Genomic DNA, 9,916 nt, shown 5'->3' with positions numbered 1-9,916 from the left:
CCTCCTTGGGATTCATGTCCTCTCCTCTCCTCACAGGTTCGGCCATGGCACTTATGTCAATGGCCTTGCACTCTCCTTTTGGGTTCTCTTCTGTATTACTTGGGAGAGTACTAGGAGGGATTTCAGTGATCCTTTTACTCAGCTGGCCCACTTGTGCTTCCAAATTTCTAATGGAAGACCTTGTTTCATTCATGAAACTTACAGTGGCCTTAGATAGATTAGAGACTAGATTTGCTAAATTAGAAGCATTTTGTTCAGAGTTCTCTGTCTGTTGCTGAGTGGATGATGGAAAAGGCTTGCTATTGCTAAACCTGTTTCTTCCACCATTATTAAAGCCTTGTTGGGGCTTTTGATCCTTCCATGAGAAATTTGGATGATTTCTCCATGTTGAGTTATAGGTGTTTCCATAAGGTTCACCTAAGTAATTTACCTCTGCTATTGCAGGGTTCTCAGGATCATAGGCTTCTTCTTCAGAAGATGCCTCTTGAGTACTGTTGGATGCAGCTTGCATTCCATGCAGACTCTGAGAGATCATATTGACTTGCTGAGTCAATATTTTATTCTGAGCCAATATGGCATTCAGAGTATCAACTTCAAGAACTCCCTTCTTCATAGGCGTCCCATTACTCACAGTATTCCTTTCAGAAGTGTACATGAACTGGTTATTAGCAACCATGTCAATGAGTTCTTGAGCTTCTGCAGGCGTTCTCTTTAGGTGAATGGATCCACCTGCAGAAGTGTCCAGTGACATCTTTGATAGCACAGATAAACCATCATAGAATATATCCAGGATGGTCCATTCTGAAAGCATGTCAGAAGGACACTTTTTGGTCAACTGTTTGTATCTTTCCCAAGCTTCATAGAGGGATTCACCTTCTTTCTGTCTGAAGGTTTGAACATCAGCTCTAAGCTTGCTCAGCTTTTGAGGAGGAAAGTACTTGGCTAAGAAAGCCGTGACCAGCTTATCCCAAGAGTTCAGGCTGTCTTTGGGTTGAGAATCCAACCATAATCTAGCTCTGTCTCTTACAGCAAACGAGAAAAGCATGAGCCTGTAGACTTCAGGATCTACTCCATTAGTCTTAACAGTATCACATATCTGCAAGAATTCAGTTAAGAACTGAAAAGGATCTTCAGATGGAAGTCCATGAAACTTGCAGTTCTGCTGCATTAGAGAAACTAATTGAGGTTTCAGCTCAAAATTGTTTGCTCCAATGGCAGGAATGGAGATGCTTCTTCCATGTAAATTGGAATTAGGTGCAGTAAAGTCACCAAGCATCTTCCTTACATTATTATTATTTTCGGCTGCCATCTCCTCTGCCTGTTCGAAAATTTCTGAAAGGTTATCTCTGGATTGTTGTATTTTAGCTTCTCTTAATTTTCTCTTCAGAGTCCTTTCAGGTTCTGGATCTGCTTCCACAAGAACGTTCTTATCCTTGCTCCTGCTCATATGACAAAGAAAAAGGCACAGAAAAATAATAATAATAATGGAGATCCTTTATACCACAGTATAGGGATCCCTTTGTGAGTGGAAGAAAAGAGGGGGAGACAAAGAATGTGATGTAAAGGAAGAAATGTAACTGTACTGATGGAAGAGATGTGAGATGAGATGTTAGGATATGAATGAATAAATAGAATAGGATGTGGGAGGTATAATTTTCGAAAATTATTTTGAAAAGGAGTTAGTGATTTTTGAAAATTGGTTTTTGAAAATTTGTTAGTATTTTTCGAAAATTTTTTTTTTGAAATAAAATTAAAAATAAAAATTATTAGTTAATTAAAAAGAAATTTTTGAAAAAGGGGGAGATATTTTCAAAAATTAGAGAGAGAGAGAGTTAGTTAGGTAGTTTTGAAAAAGTTAAGAAACAAACAAAAAGTTAGTTAGTTAGTTGAAACAAATTTTGAAAAGATAAGAAGTTAGGAAGTTAGAAAAGATATTTTGAAAAGATATTTTTGAAAAAGATAAGATGAGAAGATATTTTTGAAAAGATATGATAGAAATTAGTTTTTGAAAAAGATTTGATTTTTAAAATCTCAATTAATGACTTGATTCATAAGAAATCACAAGATATGATTCTAGAACTCAAAGTTTGAATCTTTCTTAACAAGCAAGTAACAAACTTCAAATTTTTGAATCAAAACATTAATTGAATATGTTATTTTCGAAAATTTGTTGAAAAAAATAAGAAAAAGATTTTTGAAAAATATTTTTGGAATTTTCGAAAATAACTAAGAATTTTGAAAAAGATTTGATTTTTGAAAAAGATTTTGGAAAAGATAAGATTTTCAAATTGAAAATTTGATTTGACTCATGAGAAACAATTTGATTTTAAAAATTTTTGAAAAAGTCAATCCAAATTTTCGAATTTGATGAGAGAAAAAGGGAAATATATTTTTTTGATTTTTGAATTTTTATGATGAGAGAGAAAAACACAAAAAAAATGCAATGCATGAAATTTTTAGATCAAAACAATGAATGCATGCAAGAATGCTATGAATGTCAAGATGAACACCAAGAACACTTTGAATGTCATGATGAACATCAAGAACATATTTTTGAAAAATTTTTAATGCAAAGAAAACATGCAAGACACCAAACTTAGAATTCTTTAATGCTTAGACACTAAGAATTCAAGAATGCATATGATAAACATGAAAAGACACAACAAAAAATCATCAAGATCAAACAAGAAGACTTACCAAGAACAACTTGAAGATCATGAAGAACACCATGAATGCATGAAATTTTCGAAAAATGCAAGATGCACATGCAATTGACACCAAACTTATGATATGACTCAAGACTCAAACAAGAAACATGAAATATTTTTTGATTTTTATAATTTTCTAATTTTTTTGGATTTTTTTTTTCGAAAAATTAATTGAAAAAGAAAAATAAGGATTCCAAAATTTTTAATATGAATTCCAGGAATCTTGCCATGTTAGTCTAAAGCTTCAGTCCAGGAATTAGACATGGCTCACTAGCCAGCCAAGCTTTCAATGAAAGCTCCAGTCCAAAACACTAGACAAGGCCAATGGCCAGCCAAGCTTCAGCAGATATGGATACTTTTCAAGTATAGAATAACTAAGTGTGTGAGAATCTCTTCTTTTGTGATGGTAAGTTGAAACCCCAGTCCAAAAGATTAGACATGGCTTACAGCCAGCCAGGATTCAACAAATCATCATGAAACACTAGAATTCATTCTAAAAAATTTTGAATAAATTTTTTTTTTTTTGAAAACATTTTTTTTTCGAAAACAATTGAGAAAATTTTAGAAATATTTTTGAAAAATTTTTGAAAATAAAATAAAAAGAAAATTACCTAATCTGAGCAACAAGATGAACCGTCAGTGGTCCAAACTCGAACAATCCCCGGCAACGGCGCCAAAAACTTGGTGCTGTTGCCGGATCAAAAGGGAATCTGGCACTGATGTTACCGGACCAAAAGCTTGCCGAAGACTCAAACAATCCCTGGCAACGGCGCCAAAAACTTGGTGCACGAAATTGTGATCTCCAGGCTCGAACAAATCCTGGTAATGGCTCCAAATCTTGGTGCTCTGATCTTAATTCATAATTGTCACAACTTAGATACAACTAACCAGCAAGTGCACTGGGTCGTCCAAGTAATACCTTACGTGAGTAAGGGTCGAATCCCACGGAGATTGTTGGTCTGAAGCAAGCTATGGTCACCTTGTAAATCTCAGTCAGGCGGATATAAAATAATCATGGAGTTTTCGAATAATAAATAAAAGAAGGGATAGAGATACTTATGTAAATCATTGGTAGGAATTTCAGATAAGCGAATGGAGATGCTTTTCGTTTCTCTGAACCTCTGCTTTCCTGCTGTCTTCATCCAATCAGTCTCACTCCTTTCCATGGCTGGCTTTATGTGATACATCACCACTGTCAATGGCTACTTTCGGTCATCTCTCGGGAAAATGATCCAATGCCCTGTCACGGCACGGCTAATCGTTTGGAGGCATCACCCTTGCCAATGGCTTCATCTTATCCTCTCAGTGAATAATATGCTCACGCACCCTGTCACGGCACGGCTATTCATCTGTCGGTTCTCGATCATGCTGGAATAGGATTTACTATCCTTTTGCGTCTGTCACTAACGCCCTGCAATCGCGAGTTAGGAGCTCGTCACAGTCATTCAATCATTGAATCCTACTCAGAATACCACAGACAAGGTTTAGACCTTCCGGATTCTCTTGAATGCCGCCATCATTCTAGCTTACGCCACGAAGATTCTGGTTAGGAGATCTAAGAGATACTCATTCTAGCTTAATTCATGTAGAACAGAAGTGTTTGTCAGGCACGCGTTCATAAGGGAGAAGGATGATGAGCGTCACACATAATCATCACCTTCATTACGTTCTTGGGTGCGAATGGATATCTTAGAAGAGAAATAAGAAGAATTGAATAGAAAACAGTAGTACTTTGCATTAATCTTTGAGGGACAGCAGAGCTCCACACCTTAATCTATGGAGTGTAGAAACTCTACCGTATGAAAATACATAAGTGAAGGTCCAGGCATGGCCGAGATGGCCAGCCCCTAAACGAGATCAATAGTCTCCTAAGATGAACAATGGATTAAAACTGAGACCAAAGATGCCTAATACAATAGTAAAAGGTCCTATTTATAATAAACTAGTCACTTGGGTTTACATGAGTAAGTAATTGATGCATAAATCCACTTCCAGGGCCCACTTGGTGTGTGTTTGGGCTGAGCCTGAGTGTTGCACGTGCAGAGGCCATTTGTGGAGTTGAACACCAGTTTCTGTGCCAGTTTGGGCGTTCAACTCTGGTTTTGGATCCTTTTCTGGCGCTGGCAGAAGGCTGGCGTTGAACGCCAGTTTACGTCGTCAATTATTGGCCAAAGTATGGACTATTATATATTGCTGGAAAGCCCTGGATGTCTACTTTCCAACGCAATTGGAAGCGCGCCATTTTGATTTCTGTAGCTCCAGAAAATCCACTTTGAGTGCAGGGAGGTCAGAATCCAACAGCATCAGCAGTCCTTCTTCAACCTCTGAATCAGATTTTTGCTCAAGTCCCTCAATTTCAGCCAGAAAATACCTGAAATCACAGAAAAGCACACAAACTCATAGTAAAGTCCAAAAATGTGAATTTAACATAAAAACTAATGAAAACATCCCTAAAAGTAACTAGATCCTACTAAAAACATACTAAAAATAATGCCAAAAAGCGTATAAATTATCCGCTCATCATCAAACAATTTGCAATAATCCACAAGCATATAATGAGGGATAATGACTAAAAAAATTTTTTTTTAACACCATGTAAAAAGGAAAGAAAGAAGAAGGAAAATATGACTAATGAAAAGAAAAATAATATATAAAATAATATATAGAATGATAGAAAAGAGAAGAAGGAAGAAGAAAATATAACCTTGGTAATGGAGGTGAGAGAGAGAGTGATAGGTGAGATAGAAGGAAGAAGGTAGAAGGAAGAAATAAGGAAGGAAAAGAAAAATTAGGATTTGGAGGAGAGAAAGATAAGATATGTGGCAGTTTTTGGATGAGCTGTGCGGCGCATGCGATGCGGCCGCGTGGGGCACGCGTTCGTGTGGATGCGCTTCAAGTATGATGACGCGATTACGTCGGTCACGCGAACGCGTGACCCATGTTATGCTTCTGGCGCGAGTGCAGCCTCGCACCAGCACAACTCTCTGTTCAGATTAATTTATTTGCCAAAATTGGGGTGGCGCGATCGCGTGGGTCACGCGATCGCATGAGTGTGCGTCAGAAAACAGATGACGCGGCCGCGTCGGCGACGCGGTCGCGTGATAAGGATTGTGCTTTCAGCACCAATCCAGCACCACTCTCGCAAAATATTTCATTGTGCACCCTTTTACGTCGAAAACTCAGGGCACGCGGCCGCGTGGGGCACGCGGTCGCGTGGGGCACGCGGTCGCGTGGGGCACGCGATAGCGTGGGAGGCCATGATTCCCATGCTACGCAATCGCGTCAGTGACGCGGTCGCGTGGGTTGATTTGTGCCATTGGCACGCCTCCAGCCACACTCCAGCGTGACTTTCGGTTCATTTTTATTTTTCTTTATTCTCCCTGTGACGTGGACACGTCGCTGATGCGATCGCGTCGCGTAGCAAATTTTTTTTTTTGGAAAGAAATAAAAACATGTAAATGCAGATGCACGAAAGTACTAAGAAAGAGAAAAGTTATTGAATAGGAAAAACTTAAAATAAAGAAAAGAACGATCATACCATGGTGGGTTGTCTCCCACCTAGCACTTTGCTTTAACGTCCGTAAGTTGGACGCTCCACTAGCTCAATCTTCTGCTATGTGGGGATCTTCTAAGAAGAAGATCTCAAGCTCCTTGTTTCTCTGTATCTTCTCGCCATGGTATAGCTTCAGGCGTTGTCCATTGACCTTAATAAGTTCAGAGCTTGAAGGATGGCTTAGGTGATAAACGCCGTACGGTTCGGCCTTCTCTACTCTGTATGGACCTTCCTATCTTGATCTCAACTTGCCTGGCATGAGCCTTAGTCGAGATTTGTAAAGGAGGACTAAATCCCCAGGTTGGAATTCTTTCTTCTTGATGTTTTGATCATGTACAGCCTTCATCTTTTCCTTGTATATTCTGGAGTTTTCATAAGCTTCTAGGCGAATGCTCTCCAATTCATGCAGTTGCAACTTCCTTTCAGCTCTGGCTTTCTCAATTCCCATGTTGCACTCCTTAACTGCTCAAAAAGCTCTGTGTTCTACTCCAACTGGGAGATGACAAGCTTTTCCATAAACCAAGCGGAAAGGACTCATCCCAATGGGTGTCTTGTATGCTGTTCTATATGCCCAGAGTGCATCTTGTAGCCTAGTGCTCCAGTCTTTTCTATGAGGCTTTACTATCTTTTGTAAGATACGCTTAATTTCTCTGTTTGACACCTCGGCTTGCCCATTAGTTTAGGGATGGTAAGCTGTTGCAACTTTATGAATTATCCCATGCTTCTTCATTAATCCTGTTAGTCTCCTGTTACAAAAATAGGTGCCTTGATCGCTCACGATTGCTCGTGGTGATCCGAAGCGACATATAATATGGTTTCTCACAAAGGAAACAATAGTGTTAGCATCATCAGTGCGGGTAGGAATTGCTTCCACCCATTTGGAAACATAATCCACAGCTAACAATATATAAAAATATCCATTAGAATTTGGAAATGGACCCATGAAGTCAATGCCCCAAACATAAAAAATTTCACAGAAAAGCATAATTTGTTGAGGCATCTCATCCCTCCTGGATATATTACCAAATTTCTGGCATGGGAGACAAGATTTGCAAAACTCAGCAGCGTCTCTAAAAAGAGTAGGCCACCAGAATCCACAGTCTAAGATCTTTCTAGCTGTTCTTTGAGGGCCAAAATGTCCTCCACTCTCAGATGAGTGACAGGCCTCTAAAATGGACTGGAATTCTGATTGAGGCACACAACGTCTAATTACTTGATCAGCGCCACATCTCCATAAATATGGGTGATTTAAGAAAATTGTCGTGTCGGTATAGAATTTCACACAAAATGAATTCTCGTTGCAAGTATAGTTCTACACCAACAAACAATCCTCCCAATCAAAAATATTGAGTTGTCACAAAGAACAAACCCCAAATAAGAATTAACCGGAGTATTAAGACTCCGGGTCGTCTCACGAGGAATTGCAATGAAGTGCTTAATTATTGGCTATGGGGATCAAGGGGGGTTTTTGATTTGATAAGAGGACAAGAAAATAAATGACAAGAGAAAGTAAATCGAGCAAGAAATTAAAGAAGACAAGTAATAAAAAGAGACATTCATGGCAATGGATTGAGATCATAGGCTTTCTATCCTAGTCATGCATGATTAGTTCATCTTATTTAGTTAACTCCAACAAATAGGGAGAATGTCAAACAAGATTAACTAATCATGTCACAATAATAAACAAGAATTTATCTCATTACGTCAACTCCAACAAAGAGGGAGAAAGTCTAACGAGACTAGCTAATCTCAATCCAAAAGTCTTAACCAACTTACTAATTAAACTAGCAAAAGATTAGCGTCAATGGAAATAATCTTCCATAAGTCCTAATCAACTCACTAATTAAATTAGCAAAAGATTAGCGTCAATGGAAACAATACCAGCTAACAACTCTAGATCACCAACATAAGTTGGGTTTTCATGACTCAAGATTGCCCAATCACTCTTTCCAAGCCAAGAATGCTCAAAATCTACTCTAACATCCTACCAAGCATTTTATCAAACACTTGGTAGGCATAAAAGCAAAGCATAGTAAATTGATGACAAGAGTAAAATCTAACAACAATTGAATGTAAGAAATCAACAACAACAATCAAAAGAAACAAGATCTAAATGAATTACTTCAAATTACACTAAAAGAAAATAGGATGAACAAAAGTAGATCTACAAACAAAGTAGAAGAAAGTAATAACAACAATGGAAGAATGATAAATGTAACAACAAGAAATTAAGAAGAAGGAGTAGAAGGAAACATGAATTAAAACTTAGATCTAAGAACTAAACCTAATCCTAATCCTAATTCTAGAGAGAAGTGAGAGCTTCTCTCTCTAGAAACTAAGCTAAAGCATAATGAAACTAAACTATGACTAAGTGTATTGACTCTCCTTCAATCCTTGGCTTGAATAGTATCAGAAATGAGTTGGGTTGGGCCCAAAGTGCTTCAGAAATCGCTGGGGACGATTTCATCTTTAGTGGGTCGAGCAGCATCGGCGCGCGCGCACAAAGTGCGCGTGCGCGCCCCTATACCCGAAGCAATATATGGCAAATTTTATATCATTTCGAAGCCCCGGATGTTAGCTTTCCAACGCAACTGGAACCGCCTCATTTGGACCTCTATAGCTCAAGTTATGGCCAATTGAGTGCGCGGAGGTCAGGCTTGACAGCTTTACGATTCCTTCATTTCTTCATGAGTTCTCCCATTTTGTATGCTTTTCTCCTCACTTCTTCCATCCAATACTTGCGTTATGAACCTGAAATTACTCAGCAAACATATTAAGGCATCGAATGGGATTAAAGTGAATTAAAATCACCAATTTTAGGGCCTAAAAAGCATGTTTTCACATTTAAGCACAATTTAAGGGAGAATTACAAAACCATGCTATTTTATTGAATAAATGTGAGAAAAGTTGATAAAATCCCCCAAAATAAGCACAAGATAAACCACAAAATTGGGGTTTATCAAATCTCCCCACACTTAAACTAAGCATGTCCTTATGCTAAAATCAAGAGAGAACAAAGGGTATCAACATTTATTCAATGTAAATAAACTATATGCAACCTAAACTATATGAATGCAACTAAATGCAAAATGATTCTACCTACTTGGTTAAAAATAAATCAATCCTCCAAGAGCATGTATAAACGGGTAGGGCTAAGGTCATATGACGACTCATGAATCCTACCAATTCAAGTATAAAAATGAAGTTCAAGTAGACTTGCAAGAGGAACGCTCATGAAAGCCGGGAATCATGGAGTTGAGCATCGAACCCTCACTGGAAGTGTTTGCACTCTAGCCGCTCAAGTGTATAGGGTCGATTCTCTCAATGCTCTCCTAATCATGCTTTCCAAGATTTGTTTTTCATCTAATAATCAACATTTATTTCATGCATGCATACAACTATCATGAGGACTTTTCATAGGTTGTAATGGGGCTAGGGTTAAGGTAAGGATGCATATTTGGTCAAGTGGACTTGAAATTTGAATCTTTGATTACCTTAAACTTCCCATCTAACCTTTATAGCAACCTATACAATTTAGGTTAACCTAACTACCCATTTTTCGCTTTTTCACATACTCATGCATTTTCTTTTTGATTACAACTCATATGCATTGATCTTTATTGAGCTTCACTTTGCTTTGGGGCATTTTGTCCCC

At 38.2% G+C, this 9,916-nt stretch overlaps 1 non-coding gene across 1 annotated transcript; it reads left to right on the top strand.

Annotated features, from left to right (window-relative positions):
• The first annotated feature begins 805 nt into the window (after window positions 1–805).
• On the top strand, window positions 806–913 carry LOC112745421 (small nucleolar RNA R71). Its single transcript, XR_003173351.1, has one exon. It is a non-coding gene; the product is annotated as a small nucleolar RNA R71 (small nucleolar RNA).
• Window positions 914–9,916: the final 9,003 nt, after the last annotated feature.

This window comes from Arachis hypogaea, chromosome 14, assembly GCF_003086295.3.
Source record: "Arachis hypogaea cultivar Tifrunner chromosome 14, arahy.Tifrunner.gnm2.J5K5, whole genome shotgun sequence".
NCBI classification, from domain to species: Eukaryota; Viridiplantae; Streptophyta; class Magnoliopsida; order Fabales; family Fabaceae; genus Arachis; species Arachis hypogaea.
Note: the sequence above shows the minus strand (reverse complement) of the source record. Positions and strands in the feature narration are given on the sequence as shown.